Here is a 12,420-nt window from a genome sequence, read left to right on the forward strand (position 1 = left end):
TTGGTTTTCCCACTGCATTTTGTCTCATTAGCCACATTTGCATAAATTTCAGTATTCTTTATTTCATTACATGAAGTATTATGCACTGTTCAGCCAGTAAGTGAGAGAAATTTGTTTTGTAACCCAAGGGACTTGTAAAGACAAGTTTTTAGATCCCAAGGGTATCTCTACACTGGTTTCAGGCCCCCTGCTTAAGGCTGCCACCAAAAGTTGTTGCCCATCTGCTCTTGTTCCACATACTCAAAACTTGCAAATGTGGTGGTAAGGAGGTTCAGGGGATGCAACTTTCACCTCTGATTTCAAGGTTTCACTACTTGGATATCTCAAGAGTGATGGGAGTAGGATGGGGCCAGCTCAGAGCATCCTGGCCATCTGGGTTCCAGGTTTGAAGTATGCAATGTTGCCTGACAGCTAACACTTCCCAATATGACCCTGTTTTCAGTAGTACAATTTTGCTAAATTGTAACATTTGCAACTGAAATTCTCCATGCTGGATGGCTGCCTTCATTCTGTCATTTCCAGACTTTTAAGTGTTTGATTTTATTATTGTAGCTTTTCTGTTTAACGAATGTAAGTTTACTTTGGTTGTGTTTTACTCTCAGGGTCACAAATCAGTTGTCATAGCTTGCTCAGTTTTGCTAATTCTTGCCATTTTATTATGAATCTCTGGACACATTTTTTCTTAAAGCTCCAGTTCCTTGAGTGATATAGGAGTGTCAATTTTCCTGCCACTTTTTTCTTTTTTTTTATTTGGGAGGAGAGAGGGCATTTTCCTTAGCTGGTGTGAGTTGCTATTTTTCTGTTGACTTAAATGGAATTGTAACAGGTTTTATTACCCAAAGATATGCCTGTTATTTTCTAACTTTCTTAATTGCTGAGAGAATCTTGAAAGTGTTTCCCTAAAGGCTCAAGCTCCAGAGGCAAATATAAAATAAAATCAGTGCTTTTTTGAAAAAATCTCATTAAATTTTAATGCTAACAGTTAGCAATATTGCTTGGTTAGTGCAGTGGTATTATGCATTTATTCCCTTATTTATTAAGCAGAACTAGGTATCCATGATGCTTTCTAGAAAAAGGGAAATGACAGATTTCTTGCTCCAAGAAGCTTTATTCTAGTTTAGACTTTATACTATAAAGGATGTCAGTAAACAGTGACTAGGGGTAATGGAAGTAAGGGTTACAGTACGGGGAAAGTGTTTTCATTTTTATGTACATATTGGAACAGTGCCTGAAATGCAGCTCTGCAAAACACTAAGCATATAGCATTGAGGAGAGCCTTTGGAATTCCACATACATTGCTGAGAAATTGTGAAGAATATTGCTTTTATACACAATTATATTCTTTTTCTTCCTTTTATATTTGCAAAATGTCTCGTTGAAATTCCTGCTGATACAGCTGAGAGAAAAGTATATATTCAAGTATCTAAAAGAGGAATTAAAAGACCTCTAAGGTATTCCAATTTTGTTGTCATTTGTAAATATACTCTTTTTTTATGCTGTTTGAAATGTAATGTTAACCATTTGTGATTTTTAAGAAAAATCTCCTTTGCTTCTAACAGTGTTTTCTGCTAGAACTTGTTACCAGGACCTTTGAGATATGAAAAGAGTCCTAAACCTCAGAGCTGAATCTCAGCCTTGAGACACTGGACTCAGGTCCAAGAGATGTGCTCAGTTCTCTGCTCTATAATGGACTTCTTGTGTTACCTTGCCTCAGATTCTCATCTGTATAATAAATATGAAGATGTATCAAAAAAGACATTTTACTTGTTACATCCCACCCCTGTTAGTAGGTAGTGATCTGGAGAAAAGGCAGAGAAGAAGAAACTCACCAGTTAAGAAGGAAGGGAAATAGAGTAGCTGAAAAGGAAGATCCAGTCCAGGCTGAGCAATCTTTGAGTGGTCAAGCCCAGAGAGAAAACCTGAGCTAATTTTCTTGCTGTCCATTTGCCTAAACACCTAGCCAGGCCTTCTTAGTCGTGTAAGTTAGGAGGAGGAATCGATGATGTCGAACAATGTACACAAGAACCTGTTTCCAGCTGTAAACAGGTGCTGGCCCCGAGCGTTAGCTCCCCCTGCCTGCAGATCCAGAAAGAGCCAGGCACGGTTATTTTGTCCCACGTGGCACAGTTTGTCCCACACCGAAGTGCATGTCCGGGCACATGCGCTGAGGTAAAAAGCCCCAGCTCAAATTTGCACCGCTTCTATTTGACTTGTTGCAAGCGCGCATGCTTGCATGTGTGGATACGCCTAGAGAGTTACAGGCCCAGACTTATGTGGATTCTTTCTCTTTTCTTAAAGGAAGACAAAAGGGTGTTTTCTTGACAAGTGAAGAAACAAGAACATTACGTAACTGCCACATCCTTCACTGAAGATTTCACTGTGAATAGAAAAATGCATGGATACTGAACATAGAAGGTATTTTAAGCAAACCGTATGAATTTTCTACAGTTCCTATAGTTTGTGAAATGTTTTAGTGCAGGATGCTTTTGTGTACAATAATGGAAATGGTAAACAGTTTATAAAAATATCTCCTATTACTTCAAGAATATCAAATTAGTAGAGGTATCGTTTTGTGGCTATTACATTGCTATTTCAGATTGTGAGAATAAGGAAAAAACTGTGCATTTGCTGACTGTTCCAACATTCTTTGCCTTCTTTTGCTATCAATTTTTGCTTCATCAAATCCAAAGTTGTCATGGTTCATTATCCATAGATGATCTTGAGCAGTCTTGCATCATAAAAAATATGCTGTGGCATCTGTCTTTGTGCTTTTGTGCATCACTGTACATGTTACTTTGAAACAAGGTTAGTGTTTTAGATTTAACTCCTATTTTATTTACAGTATTGATAAGCATAGCAGTGTGTGTCATTGTTAGGAACCATCTTGTGGTTAGAAAATGTCTCCTTTACCATTCTAATTAATGCTTTCCATTAGATTCAGTTACTGTACAACTCAGGATATTCACTGGCCAATCAAACTGGTCCTTGCATCTAAGGCATTTTATGAGTTCTTGTGCAAGATTTAGACATAATATGTTGAAGTTAGTTAGTCATAATGATTATAAAAATGATCTTTCTATTCGGTTTTGTATATTTTGAATATTCAGAATTTTGAAACATAAATGAATTTTATAATTCTGACATGTTATATAGTTAATATTGATTATAGTAATATAAGTTAATTATAAGTTATGTCCAGATAGTCAGAATTATACATAACTAATTAAATCTTAATTCCTGTAGAGTAATTCTAATTGTAGGCAACTAGTTCTATAACTTTAAACAATGGTGAACATGTACCATGTTCCTGGACAAGGGTAAATGAAATTCCAGTTCTCACGGTTGTGTTCTCTGATTCATGTGCTAAATATTATGCATCTATTGTAAAGGAAAAATGGATAGTTTTTTTATTGGGTCTGCTTTGGGGCTAAGATATTTCTGTATACTTTTCTGCTGTGATGATGTTTCAATTGGTAGTTAATTTATTATAAAACTACATTTATTACTTTATCTGAAAATGTTTTGCTTCAATTATCAATAGGGAGCATTTGCCACTAATCCTTTTATTTTTGTTTCAATGCCTCTTGCATTCATAAATGTGTCAAACAAATGGAAGAAGGTGGCTTTTTGAAGTTGCGGACTAAGAATAACATTCAGTCACTGCATAGGTAGTTCTGCCAGCTACAGATAGCCTGACTGCACTCAGTCTGAGGCCACATAGAGATGTTGCATTTCTACCAGGAGAATCACCACTCTCTTGGTATAAAACAGAAATGTACAGATGGTCCAGCCTTTTTCCATGGCTTAATTCCTCCTGGGGAACAGAAAGAATGGAGACATGGGGTAGGCTCCCATGCTGATCTGGAGAACATATGGGGGGACAGCTGCTTCCACCCCTCCTGTAGATCAGGAATGGAGGAGCCAGCAACCAGTTGTTCCCCACCAGCTCTTCATACACTGGAATCCCCAGTGTGAGAAGCAAATAGGGGTCTTTGTCCCATTGCTCCAATCCCCCTGGAAATGAAAGAACTGGAGCAGCCCACAGTTTCCCTAGGCTGGGATCGCCCTGGTCTTGGGAATGTTCAAGGAGAAGGAGAGAGGGGGATGGTTGTTGGGTGCATGCTTAATACTGCTCTCTCTCCTGGAGCATTTCTAGGAGTAGACATTTTTCTTTGCTAGAAATAAATACTTGTATGCAGCCTGGGACACTGTGGTATGTTTCCGAGAGACTCAAAGCACAAGAGGAAAAATCCTCTCTCTCAAGCTTTCCTATGTTGTTTCAGGCTTGATGCATGGTTTCTTTAAAACCCCACATTATGTGCCAATCCTTTTGACAGTTTAAATACATTCTAATAAAGTCTAAAACTATTTGCAAGAGTTGTGATGCATGTTGCTCAGTTTTCCTCCCACTTAATTGGTTATGTTGTAAGGGCTCCAGGGCTTCATTCAGGTAGAGCTTTTTCCATCTGCTCTGTTTATTTGTGTGAGTGTTTTTACTGAGAACTTGTGGAATTGGATCGTTCACAGGTCAAATGAAAGGCAAAAACATAAAGCTGAAGAAATGTCAGGTTAGTTCCTACTGAAAGTTCACAAAACAGGTGAAAGGCTAAATGAAAATGCAAAGTGGCAATTCTTCAAAAAGCCTCGTCCTGTAAGAAAGTGATATACCCAGAAAAAATTGCATTTCTAAAAGGAGTTCAGCAAAGATAACTCTCTCAATCCATTTGTGATGTTTAGCTGTGACTCTTCTTTTGCTGGAAGCCTTACTTTCAGTATAAAAATTCAATGCAGCTTCTTCCAATGTATATAAAAAAAAAAGGGGGGGGGGGGAGGGGAAGCAGAGATTGAAAACATTTTATCTTCTTGCCTCTCCTAACACTCCTGCCTGCTCCCATCCCTGCAAAAAACCCAGGTGAAAATGAATATTGATTGCAGTAGGACTATGTTCATTAGGATGATAAAATTAATTTCCATCTCTGTTTGCAGTCATGTGTGTCTTAGTCATGTGCAGTTTCTTCTGGGAATATGAAATACTTTCCATGAATGTGACTGGGAGTTAAATAAGCCACCAGTGTTTAAACCTGTTATTGTAGATAACTCTTGCTAATTTAAATGAGGGCTTGCAAATGTTTAGGGATCTGAGAATTGAAGTTTCCATTTGAACAGTGGCCTCAAGGACTTGCATGCACATTTGACAGTGTTTCATGCCTTGAGGTAGTCTGCTGCTAGACAGATAATCCACATATACCCATGAGCTATAACATGGTTATAGGAACATGGAAGAGAATAAAGTTGCCCATAAGGTAAATAGAGAATGGAAGGCAAAATCAAAGCAAAAAGAGGAATATAAATGAAACCAGGAACATTTCAGAAAATCTACAGAGGGCACATGAGACTACAAAAGGACATAAGGATCTGTTCAGACACTACAGCAATGAACTCAGCACATTTGTCAGTTTTCATTTAACACCCCATTCATGCTAACTACTATACTGCAGCATAATCTTTGTTTGACAGCATTTTTCCATTTGTGATAATAGCTAAGTTGTATGTTGCAAACTATCCATGAAATTCTGATTAATGGGAATTACCTTTATATAAGGAGGGCTCCGTGGGAATTTTCTGTGAAACTTCTTGTTATCAGAAGACGCTGATTTGTTAGAACCATTTGTGGGAAAGGGTTGATTCCAGTGATCTCCTACTTTGAAAAAATTTAAAAGCTGTCAGAGTATCCCATTCCTTTTCTTGAAATGAAAAGCTTTTCATTTTTGGTTTGAACATACCTTTCATTTAAAAATTGCATTTAATAGAAGGATATGAAAAAAAGTGGGGAACCTTAAAATAATAATAAAACCGTTTCTTCTCCTGCTCTATTTTCAAGATCTCAGTTTCATATTGTGAGCTGTAAACACAGAAAAGTACTTGGAGTATATTAGATATCAGTAGGTGTGTCTACGTAAGATGCTTTTCTGCACAGTAAATTAGTCTCCCATGCAGTAAAGCATCACTGTCTACACATGCTCACATTATAGTGCAGTAACTTAGTCTACTGCACAGTTAGCTACTACGTATAAATACAGATAGTAAACTAACTGCACAGTAGATGCAGCACAATAAAACAAGTGTAAATGCTGGCTGGGAGCAAATTTGTTCCCAGTCAGCATAGCCAGCAGGGGATCACAAGGGACAGGGAGCTCTTTGTCCACAGTCTGGGAGCTGATCAGGGCCAGGACTGAGGAGCTCTCTGGCCCCTGTCCCTGCTTACCATGTGGAGCTGGCTGCTCTGAGGAGTGAATGGGACCTGGGCTGAGGTGCCCAGCCCCCACTTGCTCCCCAGAGCATCTAGCCCTACATGGAGCTTGCTGTTTTGGGGAACAAGTGAGGACTGGATGCCTGGGTGGAGCCGGGAGCTCTGCCTGGCGGCTTAAGGGAGCAGAGCAGGGTGGGAGTATTCCTGTACCAGGCTGCTCCCATTGGGAGCAAAACTGTTCCCAAGAGGAAGCATGGGTAAATGTACTCCCCTGTAGACTTACTACACAATATTTTTACAGTGCAGTAAGCCTACTTTGAATTAATAGCACGTGTAGATGTGCCCAGTGAGATCCTAATATAATGCACATGCACACCTGTGTTTTAATTTCATTTTTTTAGCAAATGGCTTTGGAAATTTTAGATAAATGCAACACTTGGGCTAGACTGTTGGCTCCATAAAATACTTTTTGTGCTGCTGAAATGTAAAACCACTTTATCTAAGGGGAATACCTATGTGGCATATAACTGTTATGTATAAGAATGCCATACTCTAGGCATAAACTGCCAAATTTACCTTTGTCTCAGGGGAATCCAGAAGACAAGGGGTATTACTATACCTCAGGTGCTGTATACAAGCATTACAGCTGTTATTCCTGTTCTTCTAGTGGAAATAACAAGTATACCAACTTTCACTCTGTTGCTCCCAGACCAAGCATCACAATTCCAAGAGAAAAATAATCCAATTCCAACCCAGTAGAAGTGTTCAGGGGAGTTTCTCCTTAAAGAACAAACACTTGTATGCTTTTAGGAACCAGAATAATCCCTTAGGCAGCTGATACAACTGAAAAACATCAGAGTGCTGTGAACAGCACCAGCCCCAGACCTGAGAAAACCAAAGCTAAAACAGTTTATAAATCTTTTTAAGTCATGAAATCAGGCTTACTCAAAAAGCAAACAAGAATCAGTTTGGGGTAGAAAAAGTTTAAAATGTTTGTACACATTTTCATTTTGGCTAAATCTCAACTTTCCAGTGAACATTTTTGACCAGCCAGTTATGATTCCTAATTGACAAGATAATAGGACTGATTGATGGCCAGAGGAACTCCTGGAGGCCAAGAACTTGGCAAAATTCAAAGAAGGGATTGGATATTATTTGGCTTACAAGATTAGCCAGAGCAACAGTAATAAATAATGAAACAAAAAATTAAACATATTCAAGCATAAAGCAGTCTTTAATTATTGGGGATTAGAAAGCAATTAATTATGGAGGACAAATTATTATGCTACATGTGACTGCTTCAGGATTTCATACACCTTCTTCTGAGGCAGCTGACACAGTCTTCAATCAGAGAAAGAAGATTACAGCAGATGGACTATGAGTCTGAATCAGTCTAGCAGTTCCTTTGTTGTGAGCATCATAGGAGGGCATCAGTCATCTCTTCAGCAGAAGCTAGATCAAAACCTATCATTTCTTTTGCCTAAATCTCTGCAAACTACAGTGGGTACATAAAAATAATTACATATTCAATCCTTTTTCCTTCCTGCATATGGTAATTGAGAAATAATAGTGTGGTTTTAAATTTTCCAAATTTTACTGGCCAGTATATAGAGTAGAGGGAAGCCTACCATATTTATTCAATTCCAAGACAAGGTTTTTTCCCCATTTAACAAGGGGGGGGGGGCGGAGGGTCATCTTGGAATTGAGTACAAGACAGCAGTGGGGCTGGATTGGGGCTGGAGCTGCAGCTGCTGCCTGCATCCCCTATCTCTCCCCTCATCAGCCTTCAGCCCCTGCCCCTCCTCCCCTTTTTCTCTCTCCCCACTCCCTTAGCCCCCACCCCCCTCTGCTGCTTCTAAGATTAAGACTAACAAGGATTGGATGTATTTATATTGCATAAGGTGTCCTGGGATCTTGAGATGTTTGCCAATGCTTTGCCCTCCATAAATTGACGGAGGATAGTGTAGTAGTAAATGACTACTGACAGTTGTGTATTCTCCATAGAGCAAATACTGAATACTAACTTTATTATGAAAAACTCATCTTTTTAATTAAAATGGAAATGTTTGAAAGATCAAAACACATTTCTGTAATGATCCTGCACAAGTGAGCAGTATTAATCTGTCCATCAAAGAATCAAAATTCCTACTGAAATTGGAGAGCTTTGGTTAGCAGGACTATAGGCTTAGGTCCTGAATGTATATTTCATTAGTTACCACTTCATAAATATTGGTGAGCCTAAATCTGATCTCATAGGCACCAAGTTTATACTAGTATAGCACAGCATTGATTTCAAGGGAGTTCATTATCCGTAGTGCTTCTGTAAGTGAGAAACAGAATCTGTTCCATGTGTATTTTATGGAACAAATTTTATTTTTAATGAAACTCTAGTCACAGTAGAGAGAAGTATATTTGCTTGCACGGTGTGTGTGTGTGTTTTATTATGGTGTGTGTATTATTTATGGGTATGGGTAGAAGTATCTTCTGCTAAACAAAAATATATTGCCAAATTCTTCTGGAGCGTAATCTTTTGCCTAGACTTCACGCAACTCATGAAGTCCCACTGACAGATGATACTTAAAGAATGCACAATGTAAGTAATGTCTGCATTGTATTACCTACAGTATTTTAGGGATGATTCTTGGGTGATTATGAAAAACCACAACAACGGGCACATTTTTAATGGCAGTCTTTGTATAAACACTTGATATTTGTATTTGGGCATGTAGGTGTGTGTCTAATATAGAGAAAGAGAAAGGGAGACAGACTATTTTATCTATATTGCTAGTAGGACAGAGCAGAAAAGAGTTTTCTCTTCCCACAAATGTTTTCAGCATATTAAAAAATTTCAAAACTGGAAAGTTATTTAAAAAAATAAATGAGTTATAGTGGTACTCTAAGTTATGGTATTTACCTGAAACTCAAGTCCCTGGTCACCAACATGAGTGCCATGTCTTTCCCCTTCTCTTCTGTTGGACCATGTTGTATCAATATTTAAATATCTATTGGGTGAGTAAAGGCAGAGTGATGAGAGAGTACAGTAGTTAGGATGCTCTCCTGGGATGTAGGAAACAAAAGTTTGAATTTGTGCTTTGCTATTCTCTCAATGATTCTTTGAAGTAGATGATTGCTCAGAGCTCTAGTATGAAACTGGAGATGGGCCTGTTGAAAGTCTCTGGGTTAGGGTCAGAGGGGAGAGCAACAAGGATGATGTTGTAGACCAGACCAGGAGGATGAGGTGGATGACTCTTTTTTCAAACAGCTAGTGGAAGTTTCCCAATCATAGGCCCTCGTTCTCATGGAAGGTTTCAGTCATCCTGACATCTGCTGAGAGGGCAATACAGGAGTGCACAGGAAAGCCAGGAAGTTTTTTGGAGAGGGTTGGGGACAACTTCCTGGTGCAGTGTTGGAGGGGCCAATTGTGGGCCGTGATGTTCTTGTCCTGCTGCTCACAAATAGGGAAGGTTTGGTGGAGAATGTAGAAGTGGATGGCAACTTGGGCAGCAATGACCACAAGCTGATTGAGTTCAGGATCCTGAGGAAAGGAAGGAAGGGAGAGCAGCAGAGTAACAACCCTGAACTTCAGAAAAGTAGACTTTGATTCACTAAGAGAACTTATGGGCAGAATCCCCGGGGAGACCAGTCTGAGGGGGAAAAGAGTCCAGGAGATGTAGTTGTATTGTAAAAAAACCTTACTGACGGTGCAGGAACAAACCATCCCAATGCACAGGAAGACTAGCAAGTCTGACAGAAGACCAGCTTGGCTCAGCAGGGGCCTCTTCAGCAGAACCATCCTGGGGAGGGGGTGAATCAGGGAAGCTACCCCAGGCCCCATGCTTTGGGGGGCCGTGTGGACAGAGCCACACAGGCCCTGCCATGGCCCCACCACCGCTGCCACCGGCAGCTTCTGCAGGTGGTTGCCCCTCCCCCCTCAGCCCCTCACAGGCTAATATGCCCTGGGCCCTTCCCCTAGGGACAGCTCTGCTCATCAGTAAGCTAAATCACAAAAAGGAAGCTTACAAGAAATAGAAACTTGAACAAATGACTAGGGAGAAATATTAGAGTATTGCCTAAGCATGCAGAGATGAAACCAGGAAGGCCAAAGTGCTGTTGGAATTGAAGCTAGCAAGGGACATGAAGTGCAACAAGAAGAGTTCCTACAAGTAAATCAGCAACAATAGGAAGATCAGAGAAAGTGTGGGTCCCTTACTGAATGGGCAAGGTAACCTAGTGACAGATGATATGGAAAAGACTGAAGTACTCAATGCCTCTTTTACCTCAGTCTTCACAGGCAAGGTCAGCTTCTGGCAGCACAGTTTGGAGATAAGGGGAGCAGCCAACGGTGGCAAAAGAACAGGTTAGAGACTATTTAGAAAAACTGGATGTGTACAAGTTCATGAGGCTGGATACAGTGCACCCAAAAATGCTGAGGAAGTTCCTCTGGCCATTATCTTTGAAAACACTTGGCAACTGGGGAGGTCCCAGATGACTGGAATAGGCAATAGAAAAGAAGAATAATCTAGGGAGCTACAGACCAGTCAGCCTCACTTCAGTCCTTGGAAAAATCATGGAGCAAATCCTCAAGGAATCCATTTTGAAGTACTTGGAGGACAAGGCAGCAATTAGGAACAGTTAGCATGGATTCACCAAGGGTAAGCCATGCCTGACCAACCTGGTTGCCTTCTATGGTGAGATGACTGGCTCTGTGAATGCAGGGAGGATAGTGGATGTCATATCTGACTTTGGCAAGGCTTTTGATTCAGTCTCCCACAACATTGTCACAGGCAAGCTAAGGAAGTATGGGTTAGATGAATGGACTGTAAGGTCAATAGAAAACTAGCTGGATCATCGACTCAGAGGGTAGTAGTCAATGGGTCAATGTCTAGTTGGTAGCCAGCATAAAGTGAAGTGCCCCAGGGGTCAGTCCTGGGGTTGTTCTTGTTGACTATCTTGATCAGTGGCTTGTAAAATGGGATGAAGTGCACCCTCAGCAAGTTTGCAGATGAGACCAAGCTGGTAGGAGTAGTAGATAAGCTGAAGGGTAGAGTTAGGATTTGGAAAGACCTAGATAAATTGGAGGACTGGACCAAAAGAAATTTCATTAAGTTGAACAAGGACAAGTGCAAAGTCTTGCACTTAGGATGGAAGAAACCCATGTACCAGTATAAAATGGGGACTAACTGGCTAAACAGCAGCTCCACAGAAAAGGACCTGGGCGTTACAGTGGACAATAAGATGAATATGAGTCAACAGTGTGCCATTGCTGGCAAGAAGACTAATGGCATACTGGGCTGCTTAGTAGGAGTATTGCCAGCAGATTGAAAGAAGATTTTTCTCCTCTATTTGACACTGGCACAGACATATCTGGAATAGTGTGTCCAGCTTTGGGCTCCCCACTGCAGAAAGGATGTGAACAAATTGGAGAGTCCAGCAGAGGGCAATAAAAATGGTGAGGGGTATGGGTCACATGATTTATAAGGAGAAACTGAGAGAGCTGGGCTTGTTTAGTTTGGAGAAGAGAAGGCTGAGAGTGGGGATGTAATAGCAGCCTTAAACTACGTAAAGGGTGGTACCGAACAGGATGGAGCTAAACTCTTCTCAGTGGTGGCAAATGACAGGACAAGGAGCCATCATCTCAAGTTGCAGCAAAGGAAGTTTGGGCTGGATATTAGGAAGAACTTTATCACTAGGAGGTTAATAAAGCAGTTGAACAGGTTACACAAAGAGGTTGTGGAATCTCATCCTTGGAAGTTTTTAAGACACCGTTAGACAAACTCTTGGCTGGGATGATCTAGTTGGAGATGGCCCTGCTTTGAGCAGGGAATTGAACTAGATGACTTTCTAAGGTCCCTTCCAACCCTAATTTCCTATGTTTCTATTATTCTAACTCTAATTTCCAGTAATTTTAATACTTTTTGAGCATGTGAGAAAGAAGGTAAGACCCAAGCAAAGCAATTCATTGATTGTTATAAAGTGACACACTGATTTACCCAGTTTGTCTGAAGAATAGGTTTATTTTGTTCTTTCATTTAAAAAGACAATAAGATACAAAATCTTTGTATATTCTTAAAATACAAGCTCTTATCTGTGCCTGACACATTACATCATTGTGAGAGGTCTGAAATTTGTGGTTCTCTCTAAGATTTAATTATCTAGCAGTTTCCAACAGC

The 12,420-nt window shown here is 40.1% G+C and overlaps 1 protein-coding gene across 10 annotated transcripts in view; it reads left to right on the forward strand.

The window, feature by feature from the left end:
* The window catches only part of SYT1 (synaptotagmin 1), a 672,911-nt gene that overhangs the window by 256,796 nt on the left and 403,695 nt on the right, over positions 1-12,420 (forward strand). For 9 of the 10 annotated variants that reach the window (XM_059726116.1, XM_059726117.1, XM_019493983.2 and 6 more), the window contains one exon: positions 2,299-2,415. The gene's annotated coding sequence lies outside the window, so the exon portion shown is untranslated. Of the gene's footprint in view, positions 1-1,395; positions 1,452-2,298; positions 2,416-12,420 lie in introns of those variants that run through there. The other variant, XM_019493992.2, reaches the window with a different exon arrangement.

This window comes from Alligator mississippiensis, chromosome 4 (assembly GCF_030867095.1).
Source record: "Alligator mississippiensis isolate rAllMis1 chromosome 4, rAllMis1, whole genome shotgun sequence".
In the NCBI taxonomy this organism is placed as follows: domain Eukaryota; kingdom Metazoa; phylum Chordata; order Crocodylia; family Alligatoridae; genus Alligator; species Alligator mississippiensis.